Raw genomic sequence first — 19,600 nt, forward strand, 5'->3', positions numbered from 1 at the left:
GTAAACTGCAGCTGCTGCTACTCACAAAAGTACTGGAGCTTCTGGGATGGTTTGGGCTGCCACCTATAATTAGACTTGTGTGCTTCACAACCAGGAAGGCTGCCAGAAAAGTAATGGTCTGGAGCTAGTTGGTATAATCAAAGTCTCTGCTATTGTGCAGCAGGGAGAGAGAGACTGCCAGATAAATTTTTAGGACACTTTGGGAACATTTCTGTCAAGTAACAGATTTCCCAATGTTAATTTTTGCTGTCTCTTCCTCCTCTCCCCTGCCCTGGCTTCTAAAACAACATGTGACTTAAAAGACAGGTACACCTTATTAAATTACAGACTACTCTTGTGCACTCTGTGGTTCAAAATAGCAGTTACCTCAGCTGTTGGACTTCCATCATATTCAAAACTGGAATTCTAACTACAGAACAATCCCAGTATAATCTCCAGACTGAAGGTAACAAAAACCATTTACCCAGACCTAAAACATGTTCTCAGAGTATGTTCATTAGCTATAGGATTACTCTATTAGCTACAGATTTCTACTAAATTGTTTGATGGCATAATGCAAGGTATTGTATTCAACCTATAAAGTTTAGCTAATCTGAAAACTCATTAATGAAAATACTTTTAGCCTTATAGTGTAGTCAAGCACCAACAAGAAGTTGAGGAATGTTTTCCTCAACTCTAATAGCACCTCTCATTTTGAGGTTTAATCTTTACGTAGTTCATGAATGTGACTGTGGTTTAGAAGTTCTCTTTTTTTTCCTTATTACTGAGAAAGAAACAGACAAAACCCACAATTATTATTGTATCATTAGAGAACTACATAAAATTCCTTTTGTTTCAAAGAAAGCACCTAAATCTTCAAAAATAAACATTTTGCTATACACTAAAAAATAAATATCTCCCAAGCACAACAGCGCTATTTTTCAAGAACTGAGACATTAGTAACCATTAACAACTGTGACTGGTCTTTCATTAGACACTGAGTTCTCACCTAGTGCTGCTAATTCCCTGGCTTTCACTAGCAAATTAAGATAACATATAAAATAAAAAAGAAGTCATTTCCTGGATTTTGGACAAAATGTGTTTGATTCTCTAACTATATAAGCTGCATTATAAAAAAAAGAATCTGATGAAAATTTCAGATGGACAAAAAATAACACAGATCACATCAGGTAAGCAACAGCATACAAGATCTGCCTGATATTTTGAAATTAGAGTATTTTCTATAGTCCTTCTAATTATCATCACCGCTCATATAGCATGAAAGCATGTATGTATTCTGCAAGTTAATGCAATTTGATTGTTGACCAGCACAAACACAGCATTCAGAAGAGACTGAAACACATTTTTCATAGTATATATTTCAGTTGGCTGCTTCTTTTTAAAAAAAAGGTGCATGGTGATCAAGAAAGATCATTTTTTCAGAGTAAAACACTCTTAACCCAATAACTAGTCCTTGTAATAACTTATGAAAAAGTACATTTGAAATGACACGGGTAGGAAATCTTGTCACCTCACACTTAAATTATTTCTCCAAGGTCTGATGTCTGATACAGAATCTGATACAGAATCTGTTCCAGGTGTGTATAATAAAAAGGTCACCAAAGCAGAAATTGACACAATCTGTGAGGACTCTTCTTGGTGACACATACTGCTGGACTAAGAGATTAATTTGTTTAAAAGTCTGAAACTGTAGGGAACTCAGGACAAGCCTGAAGACAATTTTGTAATCATGAAAGATAAGGAAGAGCAGGAGTTCCTTCAGGCCATATTTGCCTTTAGGAAGAAGAAAAGGGAACAGAAGGAGGTAGCCACTGAGTAGGAAGAGAAGATTTATTAAACCATGCAAAGCTACCCTAAGACTGCAGAAAAGAAAGGCTTACATTTGTGGAAAGCACAAAGCACTGCTTCAGACATTTCATCAGAGTGGAAGGAGAGAACACAACATAGTCTTGCCTCTGTTCTTCCTGCAAATTTGCCATCGTGAACACAGGAGGAGCATTGCCCCTTGACCCTGTCATGATCACACATTACAGCAGAACCGCCTACTCCTTTCCTCCCAAGCAGGCAAGCCCCAGAGCTCCCCGAGGGCTCAGAATTGCTGACATTAGCTCTTCTCAGGGCACAAACCAAAACAAGGGAAAGGAAGAAAACTCAGATACCTTGGGAGTGAGGCAGCTCCAAATAAAAGTTAAGGAGAAGAAACCTCCACCCTGTACACCTGCAAAGTAGGCACATTAACGCTATACAGTCCGTCTTTGGCACCTACAAAAGCTCTCTTCTTTGTCATCCATCAGAGCCACCTGTGCACCAAGCTCCTGGGAATGCTGTCTCCCACTCCCTACTCTTCCTCCCCTGCAGCTGGAAACTTCCCCTGGCTGAGAGGACTCAGAAGCATACCAGGGACACAACCTTCCCCCTAGGGATCCAGCCAGCAAGGAAAGTAGACCCAGCACAAGCTAAATGGAAGAACTCTCTTTCAGCTGTCCAATACAACCATTTACCAAAACACAACCAAGCAAGCAAAAGTGATGCCATCTGTTACAATTATATCTGTTGGCTTAGGAATAAAAAGATGTCTCAGACATTTCTGGTGCAACAGAATCAAAAGAGCAAGTGAACTAGAGCATTCTGCTGGGGAAGATAAGACGACCAACTAAAGGGCGGTGGCATTGTTGTTTTACCCCAAGAGGCCTCTATTGAACTGTGCTCCTACAATGCTCTAAAATTTGAGCTTAATAGTTTGGGGATAGTACAGTTCCAAGTACTGCAAGTCCATGTGCACTGTACCTCCTAGTGCAGCAAGATGACCTGCCTATTGCTACAACGATTTGCTGTGTTGCTGTCAGTCAGTACTTTCTCTATGAGGCTATAAAAGAGAAGCAAAAGATACTTTTGTGACAAAAAACCTGCTCCAAATTCTGACCTGCTGATGCAGACTAAGTCTTCATGAGTCTATTTCTCTTGCACCTATACGAGGTCTCAGCACGTTTTGCACACTGAATAGAAGCTGTAATTAACAGAAGTGATATGGGGAACAGACCTCACCTACACTGTTCTTGGCAAATTTGTCAATGATTAATGTGCTCCCATGAGGAGGAAGACCATACTATGCCCATGCTATGCCTGTTGGCTGGATACACTTACCTCACACGTTACGTGTGCCTATACCTGTGGGGGACTCCACAGTTACTGTTATCCAAAACACATATGGGACTTCTTAGAAATTTGTAATTTTTGTGATTTGGGATCTGGAAAAAACTTGGGGAAGCATATGGGATATTTTTTATATTTTCAGTTATGTCATACAATAAGTCTTTCCAACAGTTATTTTTATTGTCACATGATATTTGTATGATATTGCACTATTCCCATTATTAATAGGCTATTTTAAAAAATGTATCAGCTGTATAGCAATTTATTATTTTTGGTTGTCTTTAATAAAATGTGATGCAGTAAAGCTCTGCAGACAGCTGTACATAATTCCATCACTAAAATATCTGGGATATATAAATATGCGTAAAAGCATGCTATACATTGTTAACATACTATTTTGATATCTTTATTTTATTTCATAGACTCAGAAAGAAACAGATTGACTAAATATACTTACCCTCGAAGAACACCTCAGTTATTTTATATTACTAAAAACTAGGATTTTTTTCTGACCTCCATATTTTGAGGGTTTTTTTTCAACTGGCTGAGTTTTTTCCAGAAAGTTATCTTCTACCCTTCACAAATTATGTATCTGGAGGTAAAACAAGAGATTTCATCAAATTCTACAGATAACTATTTAATTTGAATTGCCCTTACATACATATAGCTTTCAATCTATCAAACCATCTGTCTTACTCTATATGCAGAACACTATTGGTCATTAGAGCTTATATATATATGCACACACATATAAATACAATACACACATATAAATAAAATACATACATACACTTATGTGTGTATAATGTGTATATATGTTAGAACCTCAAATTTTCAGTGATAAATGATTTTTGGCCAGACTCCTATGAAAAGCTAAACTCTCATTCCCCTTGAGGCATCTGTGAGATACCCAAAATCAGTGGAACAAGGTCTGACACATGAAAACTATACACAGTATGTTACATAAACAAGGTAGAAAAAACAGCAATATTTTGAAAATTCAAGACTATTTTACTAAAAGATATGTAAATCTATAAAAGGAAAATACAGTGGTTTATTGCTACATATCAGCTGTGATCTTTTATAGCTCAGTCTACAGTAATAATTTATAAGTTAATAAGTTATAAATTTTACATGGTTGCTACTATTGCTATTTGTACTGTAAAATGTGGGTTATCTTGTAATTTATATAATCACAGAAAATATTCATGTGGTTCTGTAACTGAATAAATACTACTTATTAAAATAGCAAAGGCTATAATTTATCTTTCACTATCAACTTGTAATTCCTTTTTATTTCAGAGTTTCAGTAAAATAGTTCTAGTAAAATGCTTGTTTCTTCAGAATGAAAAAGTGATAATTAAACAGGAGTTATTCTTACACTGTGTGAAAACTCCCATGGATCCCTAAACGGGAAGTGGAAAGACTGCAGTGGAGAAAAGAGGAAAACAGAGTATCCAGACATTTGCAGCCCACAGAACAAAGTAAGGTAACATAATGAGCAAAGCAACAGAAAATAGTCTAGTTTCACTTTATGCCTAGCCTCCCTAAAGACATTAGCCCTACTAACTACGAAATAGTCAATCTGTAGTATCTTTCCACAGCTCTAGGCCTAAGTCTGAGAGAATTCTGCTGATCATGACCCTTTCTTAATCCAGCTCCAAAAATCATGTACTAATGTGTATGAAGGGGTTATATTTTCAGAACTGTTAAAACAGTGTTGTATATGAACATAAACTGATTTTTAAAAATATTTAAAATCCATGAACTACACAGATATCTTTGAGTTGTTAAGGAAAAATATCTTTCACTTCATCCTATTTAAGGACATTAGTGTCCAGTCTGGACATCAGTCTCCAATGTGAAGAATGCAGCATTGATAAAATAAATATACAATACTTCCTTTCTTTATGAGGCACATATCAAAAATCTCCAGTTAACTGTGAAAGGTACCACACCCAGACCACCCTTCATTTCTCCTAGCCATTGGTTGTACCACAGCACCTGCATGCTCCATTCTTCAGCCGTAAGCCCATACACTGCCAAAATTAGAGCTCTCACTGCACACTCCCCACTTTCTGGTCCTGTTCTGTCTATGTAAGAGGCTCATCCTCTTTTGTCAGACATGGTGTCATGCACCGTGACTCCCTATACGAGTCCCATGTAAACAGAGCTGATAAGCTGAGACCTCATATGCTAACTTGCTCCTCCAAAACAGGTAGTCAACTCTAGACCCTACATCTTCCCATTTCATTTTCTCATGATTGCTGTTCAGAAGATGTTTCTTCTACAGTTCTAGAAAACAAAACTAAAAGCCACCAAGCCTGGGAAAAAGTCTCCAGGTCAGCAAACCAAACTCAACTTGTTCACTGCTGCCTTTGTCACATAGTCACTGTCTGCTCAACAAGTGAAGACACTGCCTCAGTCACAGTGAAAGTGATTCTTTTGTAGAGGACAAATGAAGACCATGGAACATTTAAAGCTTTCAAAGACCTTAAGTGAGGCTGCATGATGCATAATGCTTGTACAGGCAATCTCCAGAGACATAAAGTTTACCTTGAAAAATGTCAATGTCACTCCCAATGATTGCAGAAACTGTAGAAATCCCTAAAATGTTCTTTCACTGTGTTTCATCTGACTCACCCTGCAGTAAGTTTTCAGTGCTGCTTCTCCACTCTTCAGATGCAGTAGTCACTGGATTTTTCAGAGACCACTTTCAAAGCTCTGGAGACTCAGTATTTAACTAGCAGAATCCCTATTATGAAACTGACTCTACAGTGCTGATATGGTCACCTCCCATTATGAACTACAAACTCAGTAATGGGTGGGGAAACCAATAATGTAAATTCTGGTAAAAGCTGGACTGCACAAAATACTGAGAAAATGCAAGAAGCTTCCTTAAAAAAGCAAGCCAAAAATCAGAAAGATTAGGGATAACATGAAAGTAGACTGCAGCACTCTATGTAGTCAGTGTGCATGCATTTGCCTGAACCAGTGAAAAGCAGAGTGACCAGAATGCTGACCAAAGAACCTAGAAAAGAAGAAGGGAAGATACTTCAACCTGGAGAACAGTCAGGGACAAACAATACCCGGTTTATGAAATTCTATTTCTGAACTACTGAACCTCCATGTCAGACTGATATGTACATATATGTTGCTAGCATATGGAAAAATTTAACAGTAAAATCCTTCCATTTACATCCTTGAGACCTTGGAAACAAGATGCAAGTACAAAGAGAAGACACTAGAAAATCCTAAAGGAGGACAAGGAAGTCAAAAGACTTCTAAGGAATCCATGGATGCACAATAGTTCATTTATCAGAACCTAGCAAACATTGTCTATTCATCTTTTTTTTCCCTCTTGAGACATGTGGAGGCAATAACAATGAAAAACTAAGCTGTGTAGATAGCCTGGAGAAAACAAAGTAAATATTGCCCTGGTTCTGGTTTTCAGATCCCACCCCATAAACTAACACAAGCTTTGAAGGAAGGTGATCTCACTTTATATCTCCTTAATTCCTTTTCAATTGCTGCCAAATCCTAGGAATAAAAAAAAAAACCTTGGGATTACATATATATACCTATACCTATAGCTATACATACACAAATATACATATACACACTTACAGATATATATATAAATATATATATAAATAAAAATTCAACTGACAGAATATGACTGCTATACTGGAAATCTGTACTTTTCCTAAACCTTACGTTGTTCATATTATTTGGTTCAGCACTCAGAATTGGCCTCTTGAACTCAGTGAAATAAAACAGAAGCAACAATTTCTGCAGAAATCCCAGCTCAGCTGGCAGCTGAAAGGACAATATTTACTGAGCCACCTCTAATAACAACCTCGCCCTAAGTTAGCAGCCTTTTGCTCAACCACTTTCTCTTTTTAGCAGTCAGCATGACCTTTGGTCACAAGAGGAACCAGATCAATAGTATCAACATGAACTGATCCTTGCTGAAGCATTTATTTCTTTTCTGTCCTTTGCTAAGCCAAGAAAGCAAGAATTGCCCCAACTCTCAAATTATAAGCCTAAAATTATACACCTCAAGTTATGTGCCTAGACAATTTAAAAAGTAATCTGATTTTTTAGAGCTAAACAAGCTCACTTTGTCTACTGATCTAAGAATTTCTGTAGTCAGAAACTGTGTACTCAGTTTTTGCAGCAATAATTGTTTATAGACCAAATCATCTCTACATGACACATTGTTATAACTTTCACAGTTTGTAAAATTAAAAACCTGAGTGTATGTAAGGTAAGAGGAATCCAAGTTTCCTGAATTTAATCCTAATCCACATTTATTATTTGGTCGTCCTATTGATGCACACAGCAAAAATGTGTCAAATTCTTATTCAAGTAAAATGTCCGAAAGTTACCAAAGTAGAATGATTTATTGTTTAACTTGGTAAGCAAAGATATCACGAACAATGCTGACTATACTGATGCTAGACATAAGTTTCTAATGCCTAATTGCATATGCCATGCATGTAGGAGAGAAAAATGCATTAAAGTATGTATCAATTAATTAATGTATTAAAGTAGTAAAACCACACACATAGATAAAGTAAGATTTTTCTTATAAATGGCTACACAGAAAAGTAGTACATATTTATATGCAAGGTTGTAGGAGAATATATTTTATGTAATTTTTCAAATTGTACACAGCCAAGATATTCTTTGTAAGATAAAAAAAAGGTAGAACTCAGAGAAAACAGATCAAGAAACTTTAAAAAGTCATCTAGTCCACCCTCTTATCCTGTATTGGTCTAACTGATGTCCAAAAATCATTAATTGGAATTCTTTGACTTCCTTACAAAACCTTTAAGTGATAAAAATGAAAGTTCCTGCCACTTACTTTCTTTGGACATCTGTCTACTTTCCATTTTTTTTCCATTTGAAGCAGTAAAGAAATAAAGAAACTATTCAAAAGTGGCAGCTTAATTTTCTAGACTTTCAAGGTTCTGGAAACTTACAAAGGATCTTCCTTTTCCATGTTACCACATCTTTTTCTCTAACAGAAAGTTACCAGTTTTGTCCTGCTAATACTGCAGCGTCCCACTTGTGTGGTGTATAACGTTAGCACTGGTGAGAGTATCCGCTGTGTACTCACCATGGTGATGTGAATACCTGAATATAAGTGGAAACATTGTCTATAGACCCATTTCTGTTGCTGGTGTGCTAAAGGATTCAACATTACAACACTACTGTAGGCAGATGTTTTAAGCCCCAACAACCCTACCTTTGAGGCAGGGTAATTACATTTGGTCAACAAAGAATAGGACTGTGAAGCATAAGGAAATGATAAGAACAAATCAAAGGAAGAAAGGAGATGAGAATTCAGGCCTTCTTGATTTCTAGTTTATTAAGGAAAGCAGCAGAGGGCAGACTGTTCTACAGATTTTGGGATTCCTGAAATGTTGTGTTTTGAGAGCCCATTCTAATAATATCAATGAGTTAACCTAAACAGATGAAACAAACTAATAAAATCTATGCATTTTTCCTCTAGAAAGAGCAGCAATTAAGGCAAACTCTGCATGAGCTTTTTAAGAAGCCTGCCAAAATTCTGCTCATTTTCAATCCTCAGCTATTTAATAATTCAGGCAGTACACTGCAGTCAAAATGCTCATTTGCCATTTCTGCATTTCTATAAAGTGTTAGTCAGGGTTTTTTAATCATGTTGCCTATCTTTGGAATTGTCATTGCCCTTTCTCATTTCGCTACTTTGAGGAGAAAGACCAGTGATAATTGGTGACAGTGACAATTTCATGCCTTGAAAAGAAACATGCAATGCTACCTCTACATTTTGTAAAACTGTGAGAATATCCACTTTACATTTCATCCACATACCTTTCCAAAATGATGATTTATCCTCACACTCCAGTGAGGTGAAGCTACTTCTAAATAGCTCTGCTAGTTCTATTCTGTTATTGTTTCCATTTGAATGTGGTTTTTTTTTCCTCTCCTTCTTTTAGGGTATCACTTTCAATAAATGGGTATCTAAATGTTAAGGCCAGCATTACAGAATATTATAACAGGTTGCCTTTTGCACATGTAACTGTACATTTTGAAATGAAAAATGCAGAAGTTTGAATTTATGGTGGTTTTGCATGGAACAGATTGGAGGATACACAGGCACGTGATGCCACATGTCATATCCTTACAAACATTAATATTCAAGGATGCTTGAGTCAAGAATGTTAATTTATATAGAAGCCTTGATAGTGCCTTCCCCTTAGCTCCTGGACAAGGTGGTTCATGCAGGAGCTGTGCTACCAGGGTTTCTTGGAATATGCCTCAAAGTATACAAAAACTCAGTGGATCAGCCATTTTTTCTTCTATTTTCTCACAAGAGTTAAAAAAAGAAGAGATTCAGTGACTAGATTATACTGCATACTTATTTAAGTGGCAAAATTAGGAGTCTGAAGATCTCGTACAAGTTCTTACTAAAACCACTGAAATTACATTAGTGCAATGTCATGGCCAGAAATTTCAGAAACTGTGAGGGGGAGCAGTACTTCCCCCTCACAAACGATGTAAGTTACTGCTGTTCTGCTTCTCTGCATAAACTCTCACTTCATTGCCTCTGCTGGCTTCATAGAGTATAACTGCTGGGGAGATCAAACTGGGTCATGACAGGTACACAAGTGAAACTCAGCAGCTTCCCTTGCTCCCTAGTGGGTAGGAGGCTACTGAGCAGGTGCTGGTCTGAATGTGAGCTGATTGCTTCACTCTTTATTCTTTAACAAACGTCACTAATGCCCTTCTTGTCTCCTCTTTTAAGATGTCCAAACATCAGCCAGAAGGTACTGCTAGTTAAGTCTACCCAGACAGAAAACTGCAGTAACTCATCCAAGTTTTTGTGGGCTGCAAGTAGACCAAATGCATGCCACATCCCATGCCTTGGAAGCCATGTAGTAGCATTGCAATAGCAGCAAGGAGTACTCTAAAATGAAATGTAACCCCCGCCCCCAGTGTATTCTTTGCAACATTAGAACACAGGAGAATAACTATGACAGAGGCAAGCACCCAAATAATGTTCATAAAACTACTGAACATATAGCTTATCCCAAACATAATCCATCAGCTAGCTTCAATGGTGTTAAGGATCCTGTGGAAAAAATACTGTGTATTCAGGTAATTAAAGTATTTTAAACTTTTAAAGTTAGACTTTTAATTACCTTTAAAGGTAATTAAAGTGTAGAGTATTTCCAAGAGAAAGAATTAAAATTATAATGGCAGATGTAAGCATGACAATCTCTTGTTTTAAACAATGGCTTCCTGAGTTACATTCTGTTCTTATTATCATAATAAAAATTATTTTTCCAGTCTGTCTAACTTAAAATAAATACTTTACTGGATATAATATTGCCATTAGGTAACAGATACATGAACAATGGTCAATTAGTTGTACATAAACTCATTGAGAGAATCTTCAAATGTTCCCTTGAGTCAGGATAATTCTGAGTCATGCACTGATTTACTGCAGCTTGCCTACAAGTTTGCATTCAGCAATTATGTAATAGATTTCACTCTTAAAATCTAGGAACCTCAAGGAATGATACTAGTTTTAAACTCTGAACTTTCTGGGCTACAGAAAAAGAAAAGGTCTAAACAGAATCTCAAAAAGCCATTCTGGAACTAGGAGTAAAAATAGTCCAGCTTCATTTTGCACTGTAGCAATTTTTAAGTAAGTTATGGAGTATATTTTTGGTGCTATTAAATTTGATAATATCTTGCTCGGAAACAGCAAAGGAAATAGTTTCACCTAATCAAATTATTTGCTAGCAGGATCTTTGGAATATCTTCAAAAGGCATATGAACAAATTATTGGAAAATGGAATAGCCTTCCTGATTTTGTGTGTGATGATTTGTTAATGATTACATTAAAAAGAAAGTGATTCATAATGAGCTTTTAAGGCAAAAGGGGATTATTAAAATTAGATAATTTTATCTTTCACATAATACAGGTCACAGGTTTTTGTTATGTGGTTCTTCCGTTATTGTGACTCTGTTCCAACAGGCATATGTAATTAGAAAGAGACTGAATATTGCTTTAAAGATGACAACAATAAGCACTGTTCAACAGTGCAGATTGTACATTCTCCCTTCTTACACTGAGCTGCAGAACTGTCTTATAAAGCCACATTCAGACAAGAGCCTTGCATGAAGATGGTATAATTCTCTTACTTGATACACAGAAATACATGCTTCCTACTGGCTCTTTCCTCTTCCCAAACCACAGATCCTGCTGTCATGCAAAACTTTCACATGGAAGGTGGATAGCTATGTAAACATGAAGTCACCTCCTCAAACAGAAAACACCTAAAGTCAAAATATTTGTTTCCTTCTAGAGGTTCCTCTGCATTTTTGCTTATGGAAAACTAGCCAACAGTATTTCATCAGATAAATATTTTTTTGGGGGAATAGATTATAGTTAAAAATGAATGAGATGGCTACCAGATGAACCTTCCAAACCAAGAAGTGGAACACACTGCAGAATTTATACAATCCTTTAGAGTGGATGTATTGCATATCACCAGCATGTATTGAGAAACATACCTAAACCATAATACAGATCACTAACACAGCAAATCCTCTAACCTGTGAGGATGACCTTCCTAAACATATGTAAGGCAAGGCTGCCAAAGTCCATTCCTCAGAGACCATTGGGTGGTCCCAAAATGCCTTTATTAATATGCATTGCTAACCTGCCAGAAACAAAGGTATCAGATAACTTCATGAGGTCCTTTCTGTCGTCAGAGAGATGATGCTTCTAGTGAGGCTCCACAGAGTTGCTGAGTAGGTCAAGGTTATTCATACATTTCACTAGTGACATGAATGTTAAACCAGTGCTGGTAAAATCTGCAAGTAACGCAAAGGGTATTCTTTGAGGAAAAATAAAAATGAGGAAAGTCAGCCCTGCTGAATTCCAGAGCCTGTGGCCCAGGCAAACAAAGTGGAGGACTGAATCCTGAAAAGTAGTGACTAAGTAGGATTCAGGAATCATAACACACAAGCAATTCATTACGAACTACTTCTAAAAACAAAGGCTACCATGGCCTTTGGATATGTGACAATGAAATTAGAGACAATATTAAAAGAGCTAATGGAATATTGTGATATTCACAGACAAAAAGGGAAAATGGACAGAAAAGAATCAGGGAAAAAGAGAGTATATAAGCTATCAGTACAGTTTATCAAAAAGACGACTTGATTTGCTTATTGTCTATAAATCTGCCTCAAGAAGAAAAAAAAATACTACTAAAGAGCTCTTTAATCTGAGAAAGCCATAATAGGATGCAATTCCTGAAAGCTGAATTTGAAAAAGAAGGAAATTGGAAATATGGAACAAAGTTATTGTTTTAAAAATAATGAGGGTAATATGGGAAACCAGTGAAAAAGGGTGAATTGGGCATTTTATGTCTTCACATCAAGTCTTATGTCTTACTGATAAGGTAATAATAAATAAATAATAAAGTATCATATGTTCATTTATTAATATGATACTTCACTGACAACATGGGAAGATACGAAGGGTACCAAAGATCATGAAATGCATGCATAACAGATATCTTGTGTAATATTTAAAATTAATATATTGGTAGCTTTAGTAATTCAATGACTGTAAAATAAAAAATTCATGCAGCAGCTGGACAACATGCAGCAGCAGGACAACAGCAGCTGGTTGACAAGCCAGAGGAACACAGTCTTTAACTAAAGTGCCTGGTCCCAGGAAAAGACCTCAGTGACTTTGCCATAGTTGACATAACTCCTGGTTAATTAGGTAGGTACCTTTAAGAAGCCATACTGCCTGATTCTGACAACTGTCATCAAATGCATTTGCGTCCAGTGTTTAAATCCAAGGGAATACAAATGCAATAGATAAATGTGGAAGTAGTCCAAAATGTAAGGAGCACTTGGAAGGCAGATTACTGCATCTACTCTGCTAAGTAAAAGAATACCCAGGAGCAAAGCTAGGAGCAGATTCCCTGATTGTCCATGTGACGTAATTGTTACTTAGCTCCCAGGCTCTGTTTTGAAGAGATGCATTTAGCTCACTCTGAGACCTAACCAGGGAGTGGTTCACAGGGAGGAATATTCCAAGGAGCACTCTGCATAGAAAATGTGAAAAGGCTTTGCCTGGTTTAGCTTCTTCTGCCCTATACAGTCTTTCAGCTCTATCCCCAAAGGTTTTTCATCCTCAAATACCACTGCATGCATTCCTACCATATTCTAGAGCTTGCAAGACACATCCTTTGTCTCGTGTTATAAAAACACTGTGCTGTAGGGCTGGAACACAGCTCTCACATTATTTCAGAGGCTTTGAACTGAAAAGACAGAAGAAAAAAATCTTAGGCTCATAGTGGACCCTGGTCAAGTGTTATGCTGGGTAACATCTCAGGAAACAGAAAGACCTGAGTAGTTTTGAGGCAAGAGACTCCGTTCCTTGGAGTTCAACAAGCAGTCCCTCAGATGGACACATTTTTGCACTGCCCATACATCCTCTGAGTCACCACTACTCACAACTAAAAGAAAATAAGTGAAAAAAATTTAGGTGGGGAAAATTTGAAACAGGTGAAGAGGTTCTGTCATAAATAGTGATTGGGAAAAAAGACAACAAATAATCAGATGCAAAATACAATCTTGTTCATAAAATCCTGAACTTAAGTCCAGCTAACTAAAATCTTTGCTTTACTATTAAAGCCTGTAGAGTGATGAAAAGCAAGATGAACTATGGTAAAAAAATGGCAAGCTAAGAATGCTCTGCCTCTAGAGGTTAAAAAAAAAAATTAATCCTGAAGGATTTGCTTCTGGAATGTTAAAAGAATTGTTTAAGAACCTAAGGGCTGTGGAACCCTTTTCCAAGTCTGCAAAAGGTCAGTGGGGGAACTATGTAGCTTGCTCAAGTTTTTAGAAAATAAGTATAGGTGGCAAAAACTTTCCCTGGCTCCAGGAAAATCCTGAAGTATGATGGATGTCTATCCTGAACGTGTTCTGCTTCACCCCCATATATCTCTTCTATCATTACAGTCTAGAGGGCAACATCCAGCATACAAATTGGCTGAGGTCTTTTCTGCTTGTGCAACAAGAAACTGCTGCCTTAGCTACACACATCCTACATTCTGAGGATGCAAGGGCATGTACTCAGCAAGCTCGCTGGCACAGTCACTTGAAGCATAAAATATAAGCATAACATAGGTAATTTAATACCTTTTGACTCTTTGAGTTCAGCAACCTTTTAGTGTTTAAGAAACAAGACTTGAATATTGCTTCAACATACAGAATTTTTGAATTTAAGCCAATTTGGAAGTTAAAGGTGTCATAGTATCTGCTCCATTCCATGTGTATTTTTCCAGTATATTGTTTTGTAAAATGTACATTTATATTGTGCAACTGTTATGCGCATATTGTTTGATTTCCAATCTTTGTTGCACTGTAAAATTATGCCTGACTGATGAAACACACCTGCTTTTATATAAATTTTAAAAATATTTTGATTTGAGAACTCTCTCTCTCTCTATAAAAGATTTTCATTGGTGATAATGAAACTGCAACATGGAAATAAAAGGAACAGAAGCTCAAAGAGCAATATCTGGATGTTATAAAACATTTTAAAACTCAGCCAGTCAATGAAGAACAAATTGTTATGCATAAAATCATGCTCACAAGAGGGAAGTGTTCACTTAGAGAACAGTTAAAGAAAAGAAAAAGGGACAGAGCAAAGACAGAGTCGTAACACTCTTCACTATTCCATGACAAGCTATCAGTTAGTAATACAAGAAGATCTGACAAAATTAGCTAAATAGAATAAGATAAGGAATACGTGGACATGTGAAAAAACATTTTGACTACTTGAATGCCACATATCATTAAATTTCATTCTAAAGAGCATCTGTCTCAGCCACTGACCGTTATTTTTTATAAAGAACCGCACTTTATATTTCTAGCCTTCATGAAGATCATGCAGCAGCCAATATACTGTCAAAATTAAAGAGCAAATCTCTGCATGGCTTACTTCCCAGGACCTTTTTGCTACTATTATCATCATCACCAACCACACAGAAGCTGTAAACCATTTGTACGCATGCAATATTTGCCCTGTGGGAACCTGCTTTTAACTGATTCAGGAATGATGTCAACAGTAGTTCGCTTCTGGTAGTAGACTGCAAAATGTTGATGGTTCAATGTCCATGACAATTCCTCAAAGCACTGGGAAATTAAAGGGTAAAGGGAGAGGAGGATGGAAATTAGAGACTCAGGCAAATATTTAAATTATGGATTAAGAGTTATATTGGAGTTTTTGGATCACCTGTATTATCTGATGGGATTAAAACAATATAAAGCAAAAATGTGATTAAAAATATTTATATAAATAACTGTCAAAATTAGGAAAGGCACAGTCACATTCTCCCATAACATCTGAATGGGAAAGTTAAAGCTTACAACTATGGTATCATATAAAACTAATTAACTAGGTAACTCATGCAGACATCACTCTTTTGAAGATGATGGCAAAAAGCTATTTGGAATTTTGTACTACTTGTATAGATATCCTTCTGGAATTTAAAAAAAAAAATTGTTAAGACAAGGCCTTATATGTGGAAATTCTAATTAGAAAATAGCCATCCTACATCCCAAGAGAAGCTGCTGAAAACAGAAATGTTCCTTATTGAATTTTGCAGTTTTCAGTGACCAACAGACTTATTAATAAAATCTAGACTGTTAGTTATATAATTGCACTCAATCTTTTGAAACATCTTATCATATTTGGAACTCTGTGACCTGACTCCGTCCTGCTTGTTTGTCTGATCTTTCTGCTTTACCTTGTCTTTTTGATGGTAAACCATGTTTGCAAGATGCCTGACAAATTTAAAATCAATCTAGTTAATACCTTCAGTTCATCCATAACATCAAATGTTTAATAGTAAAGGGGGAAATCCTATTGTGTGGTTTCATGATTGGTCTAAACAAATTTAAGTCCACACTCTCAACAAAAGTGATGCTCCTGACTTTCTCATTGCTGCCCTTGGCTGAACTGTCCAGTCTTCCTTGAGCTGACACTATGGCTCATTCCACTGCTACACAAGCACAAAAGGGAACCATTTGTGCTGGAAAGCAGCTCCACAACAAAAGACAAAACAACTCCTTCCCCCCAGATTGTATTTCCCAGTTCCCAGATATAGCTCACCAGGCAGCGAGAGGGAGGGATGGGAATGCTGGTTGGTGGTGAAGGATACTGAATGGAACCGGTCCTCAGCGTGGGAACACACGCAGATTATTTTAAATCAATTGTGCAGCTGCACCCTTTGAGACAACGTTAAATATTATATTTAAACTTTTTCATCTTTTAGTCCTGAACTCCTCAAATCCAAAAATAGACTAAAGAAAAAAGAGAGATAATGCTTGATTTTTCTGGGTGTTCATTATAAAAAAAATCTTATTAAATTAAATTACATTGGATTTGTTGGCTTGCTACTTCAGAAAAAAATCAACCCATTCTCATCTGCCTAAATAGGCTAGAAACCTAACACAAGGCATCCAGGTTCTAAAATATTGCTACAGCCTACAAGACTTTGTTGGGTTTTCCCACGACTTTCTTTAGTATATTTAACTTCTCTCTGGCATTTTGGTTTCTAATTTAGATTTGTTTCTGTAGATTTTGGAACCACAGTAGCATTAAATTAATACTTGACAATCAAAATGAAACTTTCATACTTAATATTGGTGTACATTAAAAAGCAAAACAGTAGTATTAAATTAATACATGACAATCAAAAGTGAAACTGTCCTACTTAATATCGGTGTACATTATAAAGCAAAAAGTCAGCAAGTAAAAGCAACCAGCAAGTGGTTCTATATTAATCTTTTTTCCTATTTCTAATCGTATTTTACAAAGGAAAAGACTGTAAATTAATACCTTGTCTAAAAGGAGAGTATGCAAACAGAGAAACAACCTTTTAGTTGTTCTTATTCCTTGCACTATTTGCATCAGCACAGAAAAAAGTTTTTTTGGTGAACAGTTTCAACAAAGAGAGGTTTCCAGTCATTCACCCTACCAATAGAATAAAACTAATAATGTGATTAGAACTTCAAGCAAAGCTTTCATGGAGCTTATGGGTGATGGAGAGAGATTTGAGGCTTTAGGCAAATACATAACCAGTCATACAAATTTTAATGGGTGAAGAATCTTAAAAAAAAAGTATCTTGAAGGGTTTAAATCAAAAGCAACTTCATTTAATGTATGAGTTGGCTCTGAACACGTTAAAGCAGCAAAAACAGGATAACACATTTTTTGCTGCAAGGTTTTCTTTTCTTCTGCAACTTTCCGTTGAAATTAATCCAAACAATTGGAATTCCAAATTTGTATCAGGTGTATCAAGTAGATATCTAGGAGAACATTTTTAAATTTGAATATTCACTGTGGCATAGTATGCTCTGGATTACATTTTAAAATTGCTTCTCTTCAGTTATTGTGATCCTGAATTCTGAAATAGGTGTTGTAAGGAAAATCCAATTAGAGTACAAAAGAACTGGATCTGCATATTCTCTTACTAAAGTGAAACAATTTCATGTTTTCAGTGCTTTTTTTCTGACCTTCCCTGTGGAGGTCCTAGAAAGAGACCCCCTCTCAAGCTTCTCCCCAACACACAGTGTGGGAAAAAGGATAAAAAGAGGCAAATGAAGAAGATCTAATGAGAGAAAGCAGTGGTGGAAAGGACAGTCCCAGGAATTGTAGCACCACTCTTCCTTAGTACTTCCTTATCCAGTGCATGTATTCAGCACAGCTCATCATTTCCAGTTACCCAGGTGGCTTCTAGCCTTGGCACGTGACCTTCTTTAGGAAGGTCAAATAATCAACCTCAGCTGCAACCTAAGAACTCACTAAGGCATGAATCCTCAAGATTTCCAAGAAGTATATCAAGTACATATGATCACATTCTGAGAGGAGAATGATTACAGATAAACAACTAGATGTATTTTCCAACTTGTTCTGAAAAAATGTTTGCCCATGGTCACAAGTCAAGAATTCATTTCCTTAAATGACTTTTTGATGTGGATTTTTAAAAATAAATCTGCATCAGAATTCTTCTAATGCTGCTTGTAGTATTTTGCCTTGGGACTTCTTTTTCTCTCCACAAGCCACTTGAGTCTGATAGGTCATGCACAAGGGATGAATAAGAAACACATGATGACTACATCTTTGAAGGAAAAAAAAACCAAACTTGTAGAAAAACAGATTTCTAGCCCAACACATTTTTTCACATTTTAATAGCTATAAAGGATTATTTGTCTTTAAGCATTACGAAACAAATTGCATTCAAGTGTAAAGTCACTTCATAAATAGGAAGCACAAGTGTGGGGACCCAGTGAGCCGCTAACCAAGGTAACTCACATGTAAAATACTTCTTATGATGCATTAGATGTGTCAGCATATTTCCAGTCTGAGAATAGAATGGAATAAGCCATTTGTATTTTTTTCAGGAAAATAGATTAGAATTCATATTGCACATTATTCATGCAACTAGAAAACTGCAATCTTACATGTTTTCAGTTTTACTGCTTTTCTTTGCCAAACTGGCTGAAATCAACTAAGGTGACACATTATGAAAATCATTGCACGTAACAAATTCATAACTTCTAGAGCAGAAGCAGCACTAATTGCTCAAAAGCCGTCAAACATTTATGAGTTACTGTAAAGTATGAAAGGAGTACAGCCTCTAGTTACAAAAAGACAATCATACAGTCAGCAAAGATGTGTCTACAACTCAGGCAGGTAATTCACCATGAGCTCACAAAGCTCAAGTATTGTAATAATGTTACCTGTAGCAGCGCAACAATCAGTATGGGCTGACCTCCCAACATGTACTCACATTCACAGATAGAATGTGAGTTCATTCACTGAGTTCTTTCCTACCACAAGAGTACTCCAAGCACCTAGCTTAGGTATGTCCACAGCTGGTGGAGCCTGCAGTGGTGCTATATTCCAAGAAGTTTCAAAGTTTTTATAAAGACTGGAAAAAAACATACTTGAAAGTGCAAGAGTATTCGAAAAACCTGGAGACTTGCTGATGAATTCAGAGAACTGTCAAAGTCAGATGATATTTATTCTCCTCCTTTCAATAGATCCAATTTCATTAAAAGAAGTTAAAAACTGTACTTTTTTCTTTTATGTTCCATCATTATGAATCGCTCTAGCTGTTACTGTAATATTCTTCAATTACAAGTAGAAGAAATTGTCCCCTTACTTTATGACTGCCAAGTCTTCAAGTTCAATATTTAACACAAATTATTTATTTATTTTGTATACTTGTAAATACTTCGTGCTCAGCTACAAATATCAGTGTATATGGTCAGTATATCCTGCTGCAAACAGTAGCAAAGGAAGGTCACAGCTCTGTGCAAAACCTGGCAGCTCTTGCAGATGAACAAA

General features: G+C 36.5%; 1 protein-coding gene across 2 annotated transcripts in view; it reads right to left on the reverse strand.

Moving 5' to 3' along the window:
• The window catches only part of STXBP5L (syntaxin binding protein 5L), a 206,951-nt gene that overhangs the window by 146,621 nt on the left and 40,730 nt on the right, over positions 1-19,600 (reverse strand). The window lies entirely within an intron of this gene.

The sequence above is a fragment of the Ciconia boyciana genome, chromosome 1 (assembly GCF_034638445.1).
Source record: "Ciconia boyciana chromosome 1, ASM3463844v1, whole genome shotgun sequence".
NCBI lineage: Eukaryota > Metazoa > Chordata > Aves > Ciconiiformes > Ciconiidae > Ciconia > Ciconia boyciana.